This window comes from Erinaceus europaeus, chromosome X (assembly GCF_950295315.1).
Source record: "Erinaceus europaeus chromosome X, mEriEur2.1, whole genome shotgun sequence".
NCBI classification, from domain to species: Eukaryota; Metazoa; Chordata; class Mammalia; order Eulipotyphla; family Erinaceidae; genus Erinaceus; species Erinaceus europaeus.
The window spans coordinates 74,003,464-74,025,052 of NC_080185.1; the positions used below are offsets into that span (position 1 = coordinate 74,003,464).

At 40.1% G+C, this 21,589-nt stretch overlaps 1 protein-coding gene across 1 annotated transcript in view; it reads left to right on the forward strand.

The window, feature by feature from the left end:
* The first annotated feature begins 230 nt into the window (after window positions 1–230).
* The window catches only part of LOC132535776 (doublesex- and mab-3-related transcription factor C2-like), a 30,152-nt gene continuing 8,793 nt past the window's right edge, over window positions 231–21,589 (forward strand). Inside the window, exon 1 of the mRNA XM_060182784.1 lies at window positions 231–303. The gene's annotated coding sequence lies outside the window, so the exon portion shown is untranslated. The remainder of the gene's footprint in view (window positions 304–21,589) is intronic.

Genomic DNA, 21,589 nt, shown 5'->3' on the forward strand with positions numbered 1-21,589 from the left:
CAAAGGAATTCTTTGAAGAGACCAGCTAAGCTTACCACTTTGATAGGTGTAAGGGGGCCAAGGGGATGGCCCCTCCATCCCCTCTGACCCTGCCTTGTCTTTCTTCCCTCCTACAACCCAGTACACAGTGCTCAAAGGAGTGGATACATTTGTGATATGCGATATTTCCTCCGTTCCTTTGTCTTATACTCCCACCCCTCCAGCCTACTTTTCTTGCCTTATTTTCTTTCTTATTCATCTTTCTTCTGATCTTCCCAGCAGGTTCAAGCCAGGTTTCTGCTAGCTGAACAAAACAAGCAGATGGTGAGTTGTAATTTGGTGGGGATGCTATAGATTGGACTGTTCATGTGGGCTTACTTCTCATTTAGAGTCACAGGTTTATGCATATCAAAGCCCCAGGGAGGTGTATGTGTGCAAATGGATTTCCAGTGCAGGAGGGGGAACTCTTTGATAGCACCAGCCATCTAAATCAACAGTAGACGTTATCCTTTCAGAGAGGTATGTCAAATACACTATCTGTGAGCTGGTCAGCATCTGGTGGGTGTTGGGTTGGAAGACTTGGGAAATGCAAGGGACTGAGATGAAGGACTGGATCTGGGCTAAGTTGATAGCAGAACAGTGGAGTTGTGAGTTCCTTGTTGACTTGTCCTGCTATATAATGTCCCATTATTGACACATGGGTTTCAAGTGAAATTTCCTAGTTAAGCCCCTTTGTTTCTAACCCAGATCTCCGAGAGTCTTTGTCACTGACTTCAAGGGAGCTCTCTGCAGACAATACCTGGGAGGAAAAGAGAAAGTGGGTGATCTCAGAGTGTTTTATATGGTTTCTGAAAGACCAAGAAAACATCTCTTACAAAACTGTGATGGTACAGTGCTGATTTTCTTTGTAATCCTAACCTGGGCCATGATCATGTTAAGAAGTGAGGAGGACTTAATTGTTTCTTCAAGACTCTCTCTGGCAAAGAACCCAAGAAAAGAATTACCACAACAGAAATAGATGGAAGAAAACTCATGTGATTATTATATTATAATATAGGGAAACATGCCCCACCTTGGATTTAAAATAGAGTATCGGAGATTTCCCAGAGGAGCCATGCCTGAAATGGCATAAGCTATATGTGATTAATACACTGAAATAAAAGACTTTTCTATGTTGATTTTCTGTCTTGTGGCCTCTTAAATAGCTTATTAGAACTGGGAAATTATTGTTGTTTATTGTTTCTATATTACTAAGTATTTGTATGTAGAAAGTCATGTCTTTGAAAATAAATATAATTTTTGCTTCTTTTTATTTGTTTTACAAAGAATGTACTTCAGTTGTTCTAATAGGGTATTGCTTTATCTGTAGCTATCCTTTAAAAAATACAAATTAAATAGCAACAAAAAATCAGTGTTGACTAAGCTTTCAAATTAAAAATTAGACACTTCAGATAAAGCATAAATTCATATTATAAAAAGCAATATATTTCAGATTTTAAAGATTTGACAAGGTCTGTAGAAATACTTTCATTAATAGATGGAAATTTTCAAGCCTGGGATGTTATGCGAGGTAGAATTGCTTGTCATATAATAGTTTGAGGTCGAATGCATCTCAAGACACTTTGTAGCAGAACAGAAATAGTGAGAAGATAGAACAAGGACTCTGGTCTGGTACACTGAGTATTAAGTTTACAACATTTTGCATGACAAGAGAGGACACTGCATTTTCTTATAGCCAGGGAAATAATTGCAAAGCTGATTACTAGAATGTGGAGCTGCTGTCTGTTACAACTGCTGCTTACCGAAACAGTGTGATAATTCTACTTCATATGAGTAAACTGACAATCTGGTTCTGTATACGTTGCATTATATTTACAGTTTGTTTTTTTTTCCTTTTTTTTTATTTAAGAAAGGATTAATTAACAAAACCATAGGGTAGGAGGGGTACAACTCCACACAATTCCCACCGCCCAATCTCCATATCCCACCCCCTCCCCCGATAGCTTTCCCATTCTCTATCCCTCTGGGAGCATGGACCCAGGGTCATTGAGGGTTGCAGAAGGTAGAAGGTCTGGCTTCTGTAATTGCTTCCTCGCTGAACATGGGCATGAACTGGTCGGTCCATACTCCCAGTCTGCCTCTCTCTTTCCCTAGTAGGATGGGTCTCTGGGGAAGCTGAGCTCCAGGACACATTGGTGGTGTCTTCAATCCAGGGAAGTCTGGCCGGCATCCTGATGACACCTGGAACCTGGTGACTGAAAAGAGAGTTAACATACAAAGCCAAACAAATTGTTGAGCAATCATGGACCCAAAGCTTGGAAAAGTGGAGAGGAAGTATTAGGGAGGTACTCACTGCAAACTCTAGTATACTTCTGGACACACTAGGGAAAGAGAGGCAGGCTGGGAGTATGGATCCACCTGTCAACACCCAAGTTCAGCGGGGAAGCAATTACAGAAGCCAGACCTTCCACCTTCTGCATCCCACAATGACTCTGGGTCCATACTCCCAGAGGGTTAAAGAATAGGAAAGCTATCAGGGAGGGGATGGGATACGGAGTTCTGGTGGTGGGAACTGTGTGGAGTTGTACCCCTCTTATCCTATGGTCTTGTCAGTGTTTCCATTTTATATTTACAGTTTGAATGTACAAACATTCTTTTGCAAATTTACAGCTGGGAGAGGCTCGGCAAAGTAAAACACAGCCTCATTTTTAGAGGCAGCTTCATGCTCACAGCACTTTAAAAGATATTCATGGGGTCCAGCTGGTGGCAAACCTGGTTGAGTGCACATGTTACAATGCACAAGGACCTAGGTTCAAGCCTCTTGTCCCCACTTGCAGGGGGAAGGCTTCACAAGTGCTGAAGCAGGTCTGTGGGTGTCTCTCTGTCTTTTTCACTCTTTATCTCCCCCTGCCTCTCAACTTATGACTGTCTCTATTCAATAAATAAAGATAATAAAAATAAAATTTAAAAAAATGTTCAGGTTTCTATGTCACACTCAGTTCACTCACCTCAGTGTTTAGAATGTTACCATTTGGATCATAAAGCTGCCTACTCATCAATTTCAGCTGTTGTGGGTGAAAAGTTCTTTGAGTTCCTTGTTTGTGGACAGTGTTGTCTATATGCTTCACTCCTTTAGAACACATGTACTCCTTTAGTTCCCATATGTAACAGGGACGGGGTGGGATGGGGAAGGAGATAGTTAGGACAAGATTCACCATAATTTTAAACTGGGGTTTTCAAGATCTATTGTCTGCATAAGGGGTCCTAATAATATCGGAAGGGAATCTGCAATCTTCTTCCTTGACTCTTGATTTAGTGCCACTATTTCCTCAGACAGTTTTGTCTTCTTCAGAATACATGGTTTTGTGCCTGCATGGGTTATGGCATTCATAGAAATCTTGACTGCAGAGATTTTGACTCTGCTGAGTCAATTTGTGGCCGGGATAACAACTGCCTTGTACTGAGGTTTTTGAATTTTGTGTGTGTATTATCTCCTTTCATCTCCTCTTCTTTAATGGAAGGACTTATTCTGGGGGTCTTGCTTTGCCACTAGATCATTTCTAACAATTCTTAAGAAATTCAAGTTTTGGAAGCAACTCAAATAATTTGTTTCTATAAAATTGTATGGAATAGTTAGCTGTTTTATTATAGATTCTTGAACTTTAGACACAGCCCTCAAAATTAGATTCTTGTTATCTTGGTTAAAAAATGGAAAGAATGGTCTTTCAATTTTTTTAGTGTTCTGGGAGGTGGCACAGTGGATAAAGGGTTGGACTTTCAAGCATGAGGTCCCGAGTTCAATCCCTGACAGCACATGTACCAGAGTGATGTTCCCTCTCCTCCTATCCCTCTCATAAATAAATAAATAAATAAATAAATAAATAAATAAATAAATAAGATATCATTTAAAAAATAAAGCCAAGCTCTTCTTTCATGTTTTTCACCCACACTGTTAGAGATGCTTCCCATTGTGGTCTTCCTTTTCCTCTTCACCATGAGTAAACATTTAACTTTCTGAAGCATTAGTGTGGTAACACCTGTCACATGCATAATCTCATAGCTGTCAGCCACTTTTTCAGAGAAAAGGAGATAAAGAGAGAGAAGAGACTGGACACAGGGAGAAACACCACCACACACTAGAGCTCCCTCTATTGTCACAGCACCTCTCATTTGATTCTGGGGCTTCAACCTACGTTACCACATGGCAGTGCAAGTACCCTATGAGTGAGCTATCTCTCTGACCCTGAACTGTTCACTTTAACACCTGAAATAACCATAAGCTACTTTCTCTTCTGAGACACTTCTTCTCCAGTACCCATTTTTTTTCTGAGTTATTTCTGAAGACAGGACTCTAAAATCTCTTCAAAACTCTTAAGCACTTTTGGCTAGCACAAACATCCTGTTATGTATACCTAGTTGTTCTGTGCATCAAGTTGCTTGCAGTGCAAACAATGAATACTATTTTACTACTCTTGACATTTCAACCTGTTTGAATGAATACTACTATCTGCAGTTTGACTTGTAATGATTAACATATTTCAACAGGGGAGCCAAGAAGGACAATATGTAAATGTCACAGTAGTTTTTTTCTGAGTTAAATGATTGCCTTGCACACAAAATTGGTATTTTTATCCATGAGATCATCTCATTTCAGCTTAATACCAGCCATTTCAAAGAGTGCTAGATTCCTCAGATTTTTCTCTGTTAATATTAATCGGGTTGAAGCTCCACCATCATAACTCATGTGACAGTAGTGGCTTCCTGCTCCTGTATACTTGTACAAATTTTGGATTTTCATTTATCAGGTCTGATTTTAGACTCAACAAGGGCTGACACTGAAAATTGGTGTCTTCTTTCATCTCCCTGACTGAAGGCATGCTCCTACCAAAGACAAAGACAGTGGTATCAGAAGGCTTTGGAATAGATAGGTTAGTTGTAATAAAGTGAAATTCATTTCATTAGAATTAATGAATAGAGTGTAATAGAGTGAAACACATTATGAGGTTAAGTTTCAAATTCTCACAGATTCTCTTTAATGGCAGTTCATATTTTGAGACTGATCTCAGTGCAAATTTCTATAGCTTCAGAAATTGGGATGCTCAATACTGAATGGGTCCCAGGGTCAGGGTCCCAGGCATCTCTAGTGCTGCAGTAATTACCACTATGAGATGCTCAAATTTTTCTTTTTGTGACCTGCCTCAAGACTACCTTTTTAATACTCCACCTACAAGACTTCTTCCTTTCCCAGAAACTATACCTTTTCTACTTTATTTACCTTATCTCAGCAACTGAACCTAAATATAATGTTCAATAGACATAGTAGGGTGTATATTCTGCCCTTATTTGTAATCTTATGGGAGGATCATCCCATCTTTGATGATCAAGTATACTGCTAGCAATATATCAGAGTTTTTAGTTTCTTGAAATTCCATTACAATATTTTTTCTAAACTTATTCTCTGATAAATCCTCCAGTTCTTTATATTCCTGGAGCTCTTTTGTTGGCTTTCCCCTGTAGGCTCTGCCATAATTTTTTAAATTTTTATTTATAAAATGGAAATATTAGCAAGACTATAAGATAAGAGGGGTACATTTCCACAGAATTCTCACCACCAGAACTTTGTATCCAATCCCCTCCCCTGATAGCTTTCCCATTCTTTACTCCCTCTAGGAGTATGGACCCACGGTCATTATAGGGTGCAGAAGGTGGAAGGTCTGGCTTCTGTAATTGCTTCTCTGTTGAACAGGGGCATTGACAGGTCAATCCATACTCCCAGCCTGTCTCTCTCTTTCCCTAGTGGGGCAGGGATCTGGGGAGGTGGGGCTCCAAGATACATGATGGGGTCGTCTCCCCAGAGAAATTAGGTTGGCATCATGGTAGCATCTGGAACCTGGTGGCTGAAAAAGTGTTAACATATAAAGCCATACAAATTGTTGACTGATTATGTACCTAAAGGCTGGAATACTGGGGATGAAGATTTGTGGTCTCTGTTTTGGAAAAAGCTAGTAGGTCTACTTTAGGTATATTCCAAGACGCCCATGACTTTGTCAGTTTTTGCCTGAGCCTGAAATCCAATATGCAGGTGGACCCAGGTTATTGTGTGCAGAGATGGTGTCATAGTTGGAAAAAGGACTAGAAAGCTGGATCAGAGGAGAAGCTGAATAAGGGCAAGAGACTAGCATACTTTAATGATGACTCTTTAGTCACTACCAGGCCACCCATCACCTGGGGGCCTATTCAGGGAGTCTTAGGATTTCCACACAGACATGATGGGCCTAGACCTCTAACAGATCCCTCTTGCCACTGTCACTGATCATCTCCATCAGGAACAACATAATGAACCCCTTTGTGGACCCCTATAGGACCTTGTCCTCAATGTGGATCAACAATGGTAGGGACTGTTCCATTCTCCAAAAGGAGGTTGAGCAACATACTCTACCTTCCACCCGAGGAAGATGGGTCTTGAAATTAATGCAGCCTGGAATGTTCCTAGCCATGACCACAGAATGTGATCTCAGATATACAGGGATGCAGAGGTTACATAGGCTCCTATGCTGAATATGGGCCCCAGATAAAATAGATGGGGTTTACAGTTAACAATATTTATATAATTTCCCCACATTTGGGAGAAACTCTCTTCCCTGATCCAGCTCTGCCATGATTTTAAATGGACTTGGTAGGATTACAGGTTTTTGCATTTAGATTAAATTCTGTTGTTGAGCCAGGATGTGGCGCTGTAGCAATAATGGTATACATCTCCTTTTTTATATGTTAAAGAAGGGGATCCGGTGATACTGCATTAATATCTGGGAGGTATAGGTTCTAGAAGGAGTGATTTGGTCTGCACACCGACCTCTAAGAATAAGCAATGCAAGAGCCTATTTCCTCTATTTGTTCCAAGGATTGAGGCACCCTTCCGTAGCATGTATGCCTGAATCTTCACCAATACCTGTGCTTCTTTATTGGGGAAGGGAGACCCAGTACACCATCTATGTATAATTCAGCTTTCAGTCATCATACTGGTTACTTCTCTGCCACACAGATGCATCCATATATACAGTTTAGTTTCCTGATTTCCTTGACATATTCCCAGTGGGGAGGGATTATGAGTCCAGCATCTGTCTACTTTTCCATTCCCTAGCAATGTATCTGATCATGTAGCAGCCAAAAAAAAAGTTTTGGCCACTGATGAACATCATGTTTTTGACCCTAAGTTATTCTCTTTCTCTCCTTTTCTAATGTATTGGCTGCATGCTGTTGCATCATGGTCACTCCTCCTTTTTTTCAACTTTAAATGAGGAAAATGTATGCAAGTGTGTGTGTGTGTGTGTGTGTGTGTGTGTGTGTGTGTGTGTGTGTGTGTGTGTGTGTGTAAGTAAAATATATGCACTTGTTTCATCTCTTTCTCTCTCTCTTTCTTTCTTTCACCAAAATCATTTTATTGAGGGTCTAATGGTTTACGGTACAGTTACTGACACATGGGTACAATTTTTCATCTCTTTGTGATAGGTGTCTGCAAAACACTCTACCCCAACCTCAATATCCATTCATTTTTATTGGTCAGTTAACCTTTCATTTTATAAAGATTTTCAGGTAAGGATTCATTGAGGGAGTCAGGCGGTAATGCAGCGGGTTAAGCACACATGGTGCAAAGCCCAAGGACAGGCGTAAAGACCCCGGTTCGAGCCCCTGGCTCCCCACCTGCAGGGGAGTCGCTTCAAAGGTAGTGAAGCAGGTCTGCAGGTGTCTTATCTTTCTCTCCCCCTCTCTGTCTTCCCCTCCTCTCTCCATTTCTCTCTGTCCTGTCCAACAATAACAACAATAATAATAATAATAGCTACAACAATAAAACAACAAGGGCAACAAAAAGGAATAAATAAATATTTTTAAAAAGATTCGTTGAATACTCATTGGTCTAAAATAACCTCTTTGCCAGTTTATCAATACATAATTAAATTATCATATAGTTAATTCAGTTAAATTTTATTATGCCATATTCAAAGAGTTGTGACACTGTAATTACAATAAACTTCACAGTATTTTTATGTTCTTATTAGTCTGTGTCAGTTTCTTGAAACTTTCTATTTCTCTACAACCACCTATTTAATATTTTAATATTTAGTAGCCTCCAGCTACTATTAATCTGCTTTCTGAATCTATGGATTTCCTCTTCTGGATGTTTAATGTAAGTGGAGTACCACTTTAAGTTGTATTTTGTGATTAGCTTCTTTTATTTAGAGTATTGTTTTCAAGGTTCATTCATATTGTATTATGTATTAGCTCTGCATTCCTTTTCATAGCTAAATAACATTCTATTTGCAGGTATATTATATTTTATTTGTTCAATCATCAGTTAATGGATATTTGTATTGCTTTGATTTTGAAGGAAATAAATAATAATGTGATGAGAATTTACTATATATTTGTGGGGGGAGGCAGGCATATATTTTCACTTATCCTGAGTAAAACTGCCTATGCAGTATCTCTTGAGTTTACTATTTCAGGAAATGGCAGACTGTTTTTCCAAATTGTCTGCACCCTTCTGTAACCCGCAAGCAATATATGGAGGTTTGAATTTCTCTACATTCTCATCAGCACTTATCAACTTTTGTCTTCTTTAGCTTTAGCTATTCTGATACGTTTGAAGTAATATCTCATTATGGTACTGAGATAAAGGGTTAGGGTAGAGGGGCACTGAGGCCCTGGAACATGATGATAGAAGAGGATGTAAGTTGGGGGAGGGAGTGTCTTGCAGACAAATATCCTGGGGAGATGAGAAGTTGTTCCTATGTGACAAGAACTATACTGTAAACCATTAACCTCTCAAAACATTTAAAAAGATATTATGTGGTACCTTGATGGTGATTGCATTGAATCTGTAAAGCAGTTTGTGTTGTATTGTCATATTAAAAAAATAACTATCTCAATTAAGGAGCAGAGGATGTCTTTGCATTTTTCCCTTTTAAGAACTAGTAAAATGCTTGTTACACAAAATTTAATCATATTAGGCATATATTTCAGTCATTATGTACATTTTTACCTTTGTGTAAAAGTCACAGTGTTCATTTCTGGACCTTTCATGTCTTCCCCAAGTGAAACCTGTATGAATTAGATACTAACTCTCCAGTCTTCCTCTCACCCAAATACCCTGGTAACTCTCGTTATGCTTGCTATTTGTGTAGTCTTTTGTCAAAGCATACCTTATCTTTTAGTTTCATCCTATTCACATTGAAAACAACTGGTAGAATTTATGTCTACCATTTTTGTATTCTTCTCATGTTTCTCTCTTAACATTGCAGTGTTGTTATGAATATATTATCACATACAGTTTTCATTTCCTTACTGTTCCTTTACAATATTTTTCTTTGATTTTTCAGTGTTTGTTCTGAGATCTTAAAATAAAACAATTATTTTTTGCAATACTTATTTTATTTATTTTAACAGTATTTATTAGTGATTTAATAATGGTTTACAGGATTATCAAATCACAGAAGACTATTTCTACACCACACCCACCACCAAAGTTCTAAGTTGCCCCTCCCCGCCCCCAGCCCAACAATCGCTGTAATATCTCACAGAGTCTCACAGTGTGGCTGTCTTTGCTTTTCAGAAAGTTCTTGTGTTACTATATTACATATATGAGTGAAGCCATCCTACAGTTGTCTTTTACCTCCTTACTTAGCTAAGAATAATCAAGTTTCACCCATTTTGTCGCAAAGGACACGTTCAGCCTTTTAATTGCATCATAGTAGTCCGTTCAGTATATACCCAGTATTCTTTTTCTTTTTTTCTTCTTCTTCTTTTACTTTATTTTCTTCTTCTTCCTCTCCCTCTCCCTCTCCCTCTTCTTGTTCTTTTTTTTTCCTTCAGTCGCTGGAGTTCAGTGCCAGCACTATGAGTCCACTGCTTTTCGAAGCTCTTTATTCCCAACCTCTTTTCCCCCTATTGTATTGAAATTGGGAGAAATTGGAAGGGATGGAAGATAGAATGGGAGAAAGACACCTGCAAACCTACTTGGCCACTCGTGAAGTGTCCCTGCTGCTGGTGAGGAGCTAGGGACTCAAACATGGTTCCTTGCGCCGGTCTTTGTACTTAGTACTATGTGTGCTTATCTGGGTATGCCACCGCCCGGCTCCCTATGCTCTATATTTTTTATCCAGTCATCTGCCCATAGGCATTTTGGTTGCTTCAATATTTTGACTATTGTAAATAATGGTGCTATGAACATAAGGGTATATATGTCCCTTCAAATTATTATTTTCGGGGACCTGGCGGTGGTGCACCGGGTTAAGCACACATAGTACAAAGCTCAAGGACCTGTGCAAGGATCCCAGTTTGAAGCCGTGGCTCCCCACCTGAAGGAGGTGGGTCTCTTCACAAGCGGCGAATCAGGTCTGTAAGTCTCTTTCCCTCTCTCTCTCTTTCCCCTTCTTTCTCTATTTCTCTCTGCCCTATAAAAAAAAAACTCGAAAATATGACCGACCACAGGGGCAGTAAGCACCAAGCCCCAGCGCAGGCACCAAGCCCCAGCAATAACTCTGGGGGCAAAAAAAAATTAGTATTTTCATATCCTCTAGATATATGTCTAGGAGTGGCATTGCTAGATCATAAGGCATTTCCTTCCATTTTTATTTAAGTACTCCTCATGCTATTTTCCATAGGAAAATCAGTTCACAGTCCCACTATCAGTATACCAGAGCTACTTTCCCTTCACATCCTTCCCAACACTTGTCTTCTCTTGATTTGTTGACACTAGCCATTCTGACAGATATGAGGTGATATAGTCTTATGATTTTAATTTACATTTCTCTAATCACAAATGGAGTATTTCTTCATGTGTCTGTGGGGCATATGTATCTCTTCTCTAGAAAACAATCTATACAGATAATTCCCCCACTTTTTTGTATTACATTATTCATATTGTCTTGTTATTCTTGAGCTGTTTTGAGTTCTTTACAGATGTTTGATATCAACCACTTGTCAGATGATTTGCAAATATCTTTTCTCTGTTGCTAGGTTGCCTGTTTATCATTGTGGAGTTTTCTTTTAATGTACAGAAACATTTTAGTTTGGTGTAGTCCTATTTATTTAATCTTGGTTTACTTTCACTTACCAATTGGATAGATCTCTGAACACACCTTTGATATGAAAGATAGAAAAAGTTTGGGGGCCTGGCGGTTACTCACCCACTTATGCACATATAGTACTAAGCAAAATGACCCTGTACAAGGATCCAGGTACAAGCCCCCAGTTTCCCACTTGCAAGGGCGACACTTCACAAGACAAAGCAGGTCTGCAGGTGTCTATTTCCCCATCCTCTCTCAGTTTCTCTGTGTCCTATCCAATAAAATAGAAGAAAATGGCCTCCAGGAGTAGTGCATTTGCAGTGCTGCCACTGAACCCCAGTGAAAACCTTAGAGGCAAAAAAAAAAAAAATCAAAGAAGTTCCACAGGTGATTTTTGGGACAAAATGGATTAGGCTGGATGTGATTACGCTCAGTGAAATTAGCAAAGAACTGAAAGGAAATTACTCAACAAAATAACTAAAACAAGCGAGTGAAAAATATAATAACAAAATAGATTATTAGACCATATGGAAACTGTGGTAGTTATGGGAGGGTAATGAATGGAATAAATAGAAACACTTGAGTTTTGGTAGTGGGTGTGGTGAGTTGTGTACAAATTAACACACACACATACCTGTGTGTCTGTGTATAGAACTATACTTCTAAAAATCTTGTAATATAGATAATTCTTAAGTTATGTAAAAATGTGTAATAACAATAACATTTGCTTCAGATCTAACAGCTAGGCTTCTGTTCGTCTAGACAGAAACTATATATGTTAACATATTTTTACTCTCGCCAGAGTTATTACTGGGGCTCAGTGCCAGCACTATGAATCATAGCAGCCATTTTTTCTCCCCCACCCCCATTTTGCTTGATAAGACAGAGAACTTGAGAGGGGAGTGGGAGGTGGAGAGGGAAAGAGAAAGGTAGACACCTGCAGACCTGCTTCACCCCTAGTGAAAGGTGTCCCTCCAGCAGGTGGAGAACCAGGGGCCCGAACCCGGGTCCTATGTGCACTTAATTGGGAGCACCATTGCTCAGCCCCTTATATTTTAAGATTCTTCATAGTTACTTAATCTTGTTTTAGTTTCATTTGCCCATGATGCTGAATGGCATGCTGCTGAAATATTTCACCAATGTTTTCTTTCACACATTTTATAGTGTCACATCTAATATCCAGGTAGTTACATTTTGAAGTAATTATGCTTAGAGAAGTAAATAAAGAGGTGAAAGACAACTAACTACTGGATGACTCCTTCATATGTAAGATATAGAGAACTGAAACACATGAACTTACAATTTTAAAAGGAGGAAGAGGAAGAGGAGGAAGAGATAAATTAACTCTAAGACTTTATGAGAACTATAATGGTTATCTTTAGGAAGTTGGAGGCACAGAAATTTGGTGGTGGGTGCCATGTGGTGGGTGCCCCTGTAATTTTATAATCTTATAAGCCATTATCAAATCACCAACAAAAGCATAAAATAAAAATTTGTTCTTGGTTAGCTAGAATTATTTTCTAAACAATTGAAATGGTTCTACAATATTTTTACTACAAGTTAAGCTTTTTAGGCTACAAATTGTCTTTGCAAATTTGAAAGTTCTTAGAGGCAAAGTGAACCTAAGATATAAATTGGTCTGGATCTCATGTCTAATGGCATATGTAATAGTAAAAATAAGGTAGTTGAAGTGTTTTTCACATTTTGTATCAAATAGTTTGTCATATTTTTGGTAAGGGCCTGTGTTATATGGACTTACTTGGGCATCTACTTTTTTTTAAGTATTACATATGGTATTATGATTTATTAACATGTTCTGTAGTTGAAATAACAATATTTTAACATGTCTCCAACTTAAAATGTTTGTGAATGTATGTTCATGAGTGTGTGTGTGTTTGTGTGTGTGTGTAACATCCAAATCATTATATATCTGGAAAAAATTATAACTTCTACTCCTATTAGTAATTATTTTCTTTTCTTTATTATTATTATTATTATTTATTTGATAATGATCAGCAAGATTGTAGGACAAAAGCGGTAAAATTCCATACAATTCCCACCACGAGTTCCGCATCCCATCCCCTCTATTGGAAACTTTCTTATTCGTTATCCCTCTGGGAGCATGGACCCCCTATTAATACTTATTGACAAGTGGCTATTTTTGTTGTTGTTTTTGAACAATTAGTTATAGTTGCAGGACCAGATTTTGGCATTACATTGATCTATTAGAGGAAACTTTTTTCACAATTTTTATTTATAAAAAGGAAACACTGACAAAAACCATAGGATAAGAGGGGTACAATTCCACACAATTCCTACCACCAGAACTCCGTATCCCATCCCTTCCCATGATAGCTTTTCTATTCTTTATCCCTCTGGGAGTATGGACCCAGGGTCACTATGGGGTGCAGAAGGTGGAAGGTCTGGCTTCAGTAATTACTTCCTCGCTGAACATGGGCATTGACTGGTCGATACATACTTAGAGGAAATTCTTATCAAACTCCTTGCATTTCTGTTAATGCTGTCCTTCTCTCATATATATATATATCCCCTCCAAGATCACTTCTCAGTTATGGCTTATGCTGCTGCTGGGTTGAATCTGGAGCCTTTAGTGCCCCAGGCATAAAGTCTTTTTACATAACCAGTTTAGCATGCATTCTCCCCAGCCCTCCCTTTATAAATTTTTGAGAACACAAATAACCACCTTTTTTCTCTCTATTGCTGCTACAAAACCACAACCACAGTAACAACCACAAAACAGGTAGTGAGGGTAGGGGATAGAAGGATAAAAGGTGTTTCTTTACAGAGAAATGTCTTCCAATGAAAGTAGAAATGGAAAAAATAGGGGAAAAACACAATTTTTCATAGTTACCATATCATATAAGAACCCTGAGTGAAGACTCAGGCCAAGAGATGAAATTATACTGAAAATGAGAATACCTACATTACAGAAAAAACACCATGCCATAAACTGCTTGTTAATCAGAGAGGAACAAAAGTGCCTTTACAAAGGAATAATCTATCCAGAACACCTTAAATTAGTCACCAAAATTAATAAGGCCAATAGCCATACTAACTGCCTGATAAATTAATCTTGTGAGCTGCCAGATGTAATGTGAACTCTTCATCATGTATTTAATATTCTTGGCAAAATTATTAAGAATAAATCCAAACGGGGAGTCGGGCGGTAGTGCAGCGGGTTAAGCGCAGGTGGCTCAAAGTGCAAGGACTGGCCTAAAGATCTCGGTTCGAGTCCCCGGCTCCTCACCTGCAGGGGACTCACTTCACAGGCAGTGAAGCAGGTCTGCAGGTGTCTCTCTCTTTCTCTCCCCCTCTCTGTCTTCCCCTCCTCTCTCCATTTCTCTCCGTCCTATCCAGCAGCAACAACAACAATAATAACTACAACAATAAAACAACAAGGGCAACAAAAGGGAATAAATAAATAAATATTTTTTAAAAAAGAATAAATCCAAACAAGAGGTGCATTCATCTGTCAAGTCTACATTGTGAGACATGTTGCAATTAAACAGATCCAACCTCTTGAAAAAATATTTTCCTGCACAAGGACTGTGTAAGGATCTGGGTTCGAGCACCCCGGCTCCCCACCTGCAGGGGGGTCACTTCACAGGCGGTGAAGCAGGTATACAGGTGTCTATCTTTCTCTCTCCTCTCTGTCTTCCCCTCCTCTTTTGATTTCTCTCTGTCTTATCCAACGACAGCAACAACAACAATAATAATAACAACAATAACGATAAACAACAAGGGCAACAAAAGGGAAAAAATAGCCTCCAGGAGCAGTGGATTCCTAGTGCAGGCACCGAGCCCCAGCGGCAACCCTGGAGGCAACATAATAATAATAATAATAATAATAATAATAATAATAATAATAATAATAACAATATAGTAGCAATATATAAAAATAAAAAAGAGAAAGAAAAATATTTTCCTCGAAAATTCAAGGTGAGGACCTGTTTGGAACCACAGATGTGATTAAATGTTTATTTTTTAAAAACTCAGAAATGTATTATTGGAACAACCGGGGAAAATCTGAATGCAGAAAGCACATGAACTATGCAATAGTACAGTATCATTTTATAAATTTCTTCAATGTGATAATTGTCTGGTGGTTATATAGAAGATCATTCATTCTTTGCATTCTCATTCACTCACAGTCTGAAACAGGTATGACATGTACACGCAGAAATAAAACTGAAACAAACAAAAAAATGAAATGATGAGGGTTTCCAGGCAGTGGCGCACCAGATTAAGTGCACACATTACAATGCATAAATACCCAGGTTCAAGCCCCTGGTCCCTACCTGCAGGGGGGAAAGCCTCACAGGTGGTAAAACAGGGCTGCAAGTCTCTCTCTGTCTCTTTCTCTATCTCCTATTCCCCCCTCATAAGATGATAGGATTTTAAGTAAGAGATCATTCATGGTCAGGTGGTCGTGTATACTAGCATGAGCATGAACCCAGATTCAAGCCCTTATTCCCACCTGCAGAAAGGGGGAGATTCAGGAGCAATGAAGCAGGTTTGCAGATGTCTCTCTTTTTCTCTCTTCTATCCCCCCTCTCAATTTCTCTGTCATATGACATAGAGAAATTGAGAAATTATATATATATATCCGCCAAAAATGGTGGATTAACCTTACAAGCATAGAGCACCAGTTGGTTTTACAGAGGCAAAAGAAAGAGGGTTTTGCCGGATTTTCCTGGGCAGACAATTTCACCAGTGTGTCCTGGAGCCCCACTTCCCCAGAGCTCTGCCCCAGTAGGGAAAAAGAGAGACAGGCTTGGAGTATGGATCGACCTGTCAACGCCCTTGTTCAGCGGGGAAGCAATTACAGAAGCCAGACCTTGCACCTTCTGCACCCCATAATGACCCTGGGTCCATACTCCTAGAGGGTTAAAGAATAGGAAAACTATCAGGGGAAGGGGTGGGATACGGAGTTCTGGTGGTAGGAATTGTGTGTAATTGTACCCCTCTTATCCTATGGTTTTTGTCAGTGTTTCAATTTTATAATTTTTTTTTTTTAAAGAGGGTTCTGGGGTCGAGTGGTGGCGCTCTGGGTTAAGCACACATACTACCTGCGCAAGGATCCTGGTTCAAGCTCTCAGCTCCCCACCTGCGGGGGGGGGGGGGTCGCCTCACAAGTGGTGAAGCAGGTATGCAGGCGTCTGTCTTCCTTTCCCCCTGTTTTCCTCTCTCTCGGTTCTCTCCGACAATACAATAACGAGAACAACAAAATGGGGAAAAATGGCCGCCAGAAGCAGTGGATTCGTAATGCAGGCACCGAGCCCCAGCAATAACCCTGGAGGGAAAAATAAAAATATAAGTTCTTAAATTTGATATGTGAAGAGGCAGAAAGAACCAAAGAGAAAAAGAAAAATGGAAACAGTGAAATTCAGGAAACCAATTTCAATATGGAAATGTTGGAAACATTTTTTTTTTTTTGTCAGCAGGCTTATCACTAGGGTTCTTTGCCCGTATGTGGAGAATCTGCTGCTACTTCCCACTTTTCTTTTATCTTTTTTAAATTTTAGTGTATATATATATATATAATTGGATAGAGGCAGAGAGAAGTTGAGAGGGGAGATAGAGTGGGAGAGAGACAGAGAGAGAGAGACACCTGCAGAGCTGCTTCACCACTAGTGTGGGGCGAACGTGATAATCACTGCACTACAGAAACCAGATGCTGGGGGTTGGGCGGTGGCGCAGTGGGTTAAGCACACGTGGTGCAAAAGCGCAAGGACCTGCGCAAGGACCAGCGTAAGACTCCCGGTTCAAGCCCCCGGCTCCCCACCTGCAGGGGAGTCTCTGTCTTCCCCTCCTCTCTCCATTTCTGTCTGTCCTATCCAAAAACGAACAACATCAACAATGGCAATAATAATAACCACAACGAGGCTACAACAACAAGGGAGGAACAAAAGGGGGAAAAATGGCCTCCAGGAGCAGTGGATTCATGGTGCAGGCACCGAGCCCAGCAATAACCCTGGAGGAAACAACAACAAAAAAATTAAAAATAAAGAAACCAGATGCTTCCCCACTTGTGAAGCTTTCCTCCTGCAAGTGGGGACCAGGGGTTTGAACCTAGGTCCTTACACATTGTAATGTGGTTGATCAGTCTCTCAATTTCTCTGTCCTATCAAATAAAAAGAAAGGAGGGAAAATAGCCATTTGGATCATGTGTTCCTCGCAGGCACTCTGGTGATAACCCTGGTGGCAGAAAAAAAAAAAAATCAGAAATGACAAAGATGCTCAATTTTGGCATCTGTATTCAACCTGGGGAAAATTTCCCAGTCAGCAAAGTAAGAAGACTATATTTGATGACTATACTTCTATAACTCACAGATGCATACAATACTACAGAATACCTACGGAAAACTATAAGCTACTAAAAAATTCAGAATAGCAACTGATTTTAAGTAGTATACTTTGGAAGCAAAAATAAAAAAAAGTAACTCACTCAGTAGAGCACATACCTTACCATACATAAGGCCCTGGGTTTGAGACCCTGGATTTGAGCACTGAAACTACACAGGCACCACTATCCATGGATAGTGGGAAGTTGTGGTATATGTGCTTGCTCTCTCTTTCTCTCTCCGTATTTCTCTCTAATGAATAAAGAATGAAAAAATGGTGAGGTCACTGGCATAATGCATGCATAAGGTCCCAATACTATAATTAAAAGTTTAATGCACTTTCCTAAAATAGCAAAAGATGTGTGGAAATTAGGTACAAATAGAGCTTTCCATTTTAAACAGATATCAAATACAAAACAACAGTATTCTAGAGTATCTTGGAGTAGATATAATGGAAGATTTAGAAGATCTGAGTGTACCAAAGATAAACCTAAATACCAAACTGAAATTTGAACACATTAATGGGGACCCACTTACATGGAGAGATACCCCATGTTGGTGGTAAGTAAGCTGGATATAATAAAAAGAGTTAATTCTCTCCTAATTGATCCCAAATTCGATGAAAATACATTCCATAGCTATCAGAAATGAGTTTTCAGGGAAGTAGACATGCTGAGCCTAATGTTGATATGCTAAGGCAAAGAATAGTAAAGATATGCCTGGAAATGAAATGTAAAATGTGGGGTCTTGTCTTGCTACTAATCAAGATGTATTACTTAGAGATAAAATCTAAGAAAGTATAGATTCAGAACAAGAATAAACACATTGACTTATGAATTACAGTAGGGAGCTCAAAAGTGCACACACACACACATACACACACACACACACAAGGCTAAAATGATCCTAGACACTGCCAAATGTTTTCCCCAGGGTGCAAAATGTTCTCCAGCTTGAAAATTCCCACAGATAAATATGGATTCTTCTTTAAAATAAATGCCTTTGGGGGGTCAGGCGGTAGCTCAGCGGGTTAAGCGCATGTGGCGCAAAGCGCAAGGACTGGCAGAAGGATCCCGGTTCAAGCCCCCGGTTCCCCACCTGCAGGGGAGTCGCTTCACAAAAGGTGAAGCAGGTCTGAAGGTGTCTATCTTTCTCTCCCCCTCTCTGTCTTCCCCTCTTCTCTCCATTTCTCTCTGTCCTATCCAACAACAATGACATCAATAAAACAATAATAATAACCACAATGATTAAAAAAAAAAAACAACGGCAGTAAAAGGGAAAAAATAGCTTCCAGGAGCAGTGGATTAGTGGTGCAGGCACTGAGCCCCAGCAATAACCCTGGAGCCAAATGAGTAAATAAATAAATAAATAAATAAATAAAATAAATGCCTTTTTTTCAGTGCCACCAGTGTTCTTGCTAGGGCTCAGTTCGTGCACTATGACACACACAATGGGAGTTGTGTCTGTCTTTCTCTACCCCTCTCTGTCTTCCCCTCCTCTCTCCATTTCTTTCTGCCCTAACAATGACGACATCTATAACAACAACAATAATAACTACAATAACAACAAGGACAATAAAAGGGAAAATAAATATTAATTTTTTAAAGAAATGAGAGGGAAAGTGAGAAAGAGAGCCCCCACACACAGCACTGCTTCTCCCATTATGAAGCTTTCGTCCTGCACGTGGGGTTCAGGGGCTTGTACCCAGATCCTTGAGCATGGGAACCTCTGTGCTCAACCAAATATGCCATCACCACCAAGTTCTGCCAATTTTTTAAAAATTAAATTACATAATGCTGAAGAAATGAGTTAGAAATGCGTATACGACACCAAATCAAAGAACTCTATCAGAAGGGATAGGATGGAGGCTCTGGTGTCTTAGTGCATGAGGGTGAAAAAGCACCACCTAAGAAAAAGGGTGGAAGTGTTTTTCAGACGCCTATCACAGGGAGATGGGAAACTTGGCCCATGTGTTAACAACTATACTGTAATCCATTAACCACAGACCCCCCAATAAAATTTAAAAAGAAGTGCATGTACATACACTATTTCACATTCAAAGAGAATAATCTGGGAGGCAGGATTTTAGGAACACGGACCTCTGCTTTGGTTCTCCGGCTATGCACTGGTTTGGTGAAACAAGTTCAAGAACTAGGGAAGTAAGGGGGGGGGCAGGACTTCAGTGGGTGGGGTTTGGTAGAACATGTCGCTTATTGGTTACAATTACAGCGGTGGGTGGTAGAAAGCGATACTGGAAGTTCATTGGCCTTGATCGAAAGGGCGGGAAAGTGAATTCAAACCAGTTGTTACTCAGGCGTCTTGCCCTCAGGGAACTGGTTCAGTTGGATCTGCGGGAGACTCCGGTAATCACAGGTCAGTATTAAGAATAATACCCTCATTCTCCACACCTAGTTTTTTCCTTCCTCCCTTCCTCCCTTCCTCCCTCTCTCCCTTTTCCTGGAGACTCGTACCGTTTCTGAGGCATACTTCCTCTCTCTCTCTTGAAATCCTACTCTTTCCCTGCCTCGCCTCACTGGAACCCCTATCAAAAAACCCCTTGCCCAAGTTTCTTGACTCCTGGTCTCTGGCCCCTGAGGCAGGTTCATGCCTCTGCTTTTGATTCTGTGGCGTAGTTGCGCAATAGCTTGCAAGAAAGTGATGAGTCCGTGCGCGGGCTCCTGTGTGTGTTCATGTTCGCGTGCGTGTAGGGGACGACTGTATAATTGTTGAAATGTGGAGCGGTGCATGCGCGTGGAAGATTGTTGGGAAGTTGTGGAGGGGTACATGTGTTTGCAAAAAAAAGCGGAGGGGAAAAAAGCTGAGAAGCTGTGTCAGTACAAGAGGACAATTAGTGTGCCCTGAGGAGATGACTGTTGACTAGTTCAGGGTCTGGCATTTGATAGATGGCTCAGTAAACACCTGAGCAGTGAATAATGAAGAGAACAAATAAAATGGAAATGATTATTGAAAGAGGAGCTTGAGATTTAGCAAAATACTGTGATTCCTTCCTTGAACTCATACTTTTAAATTTTATTTTTGTTTTATTTTATTTATTTTACCAGAGCACTGCTCAGCTCTGGCTTATGGTGGTGCGGGGGATTGAATCCAGGACTTTGGAGCCTCAGGCATGAGAGTCTCTGCATAACTATTATGCTCTCTACCGCCGCCCTCCTTCATGGATGCAAAGGAGTGTCCACTTAATGGGTAGCAAGAAATTTTATATTATGATGAAGTGCAAGAAAGATTTATATTATGATGAAGTTTCAGAAAGAGATGTGAAAGGAAAACAGAATGTAGAATAAATACAAGGCTGTGATAAAACTGAGTGTGAGAGGGAAAATGCAGTATATACGTGAATACGTGAGAGTAACAATAGAATTAACAGCAAGGGGGTGAGTACATGCAGAAGGATAGGAAGGAAATTATTGAACTGGGTGCCGGAGGGTATTGCAAAGCACAAAATGGAACACGAGAAAAGGGAGTAGTTGTTGAAAGGGGCATCAGAATGCACGTGCATGCCTTAAAATGGAGTCTACAAAGAAAAGATAAACTAGATTAGATTTAAAGTATATGAGACTAGGGGTGAAAGATGGCTCACCAGATAGACTGCACATATTACCATGCATACTGACCTGGGTTTGAGACCCAGACCACCACGTGCTCCATATGGGAGTGCCTAGGGGAGGAGGAGGGGAATAGCTTCACAAGCGGTGAAATGGTGCTGCAGTATTTCTCTTTTCCCTGTTCTCTCTCCCCCTTTTGTCTCCCATCCTCCATCTAATTTTTGTTTATTACCACCAAAGTTATCGCTGGGACTCAGTACGTGCACAAAGAATCCACTGCTCCCAGTGACCCTCCCCCCCCCCATTTTCTTTTCTTTTCGGTTTCTTTTGTTTATTTTTGAGAGGACAGAGAAATCGAAAGGGAAGAAAGAGATAGGAAGAGAGAAAGAGAGGCACCTCACACATTGCTTCACCACTTGTGAAACCCTGCAGGTGGAGGCAGGGGTGGGGGTGGGTGTAGGGGTCGGCGCCCAGGGTGGGGGAAGGGGGTGAGCCCGCGTCTTGAGGACCATAATGTGTGTATGTTCAACCAGATGTGCCAAGGCCCGGTCCGTCTCATATTCACTTGTGTTTTTTTTTAATTATTACTACTGATTTAATAATTGACAAGATCATA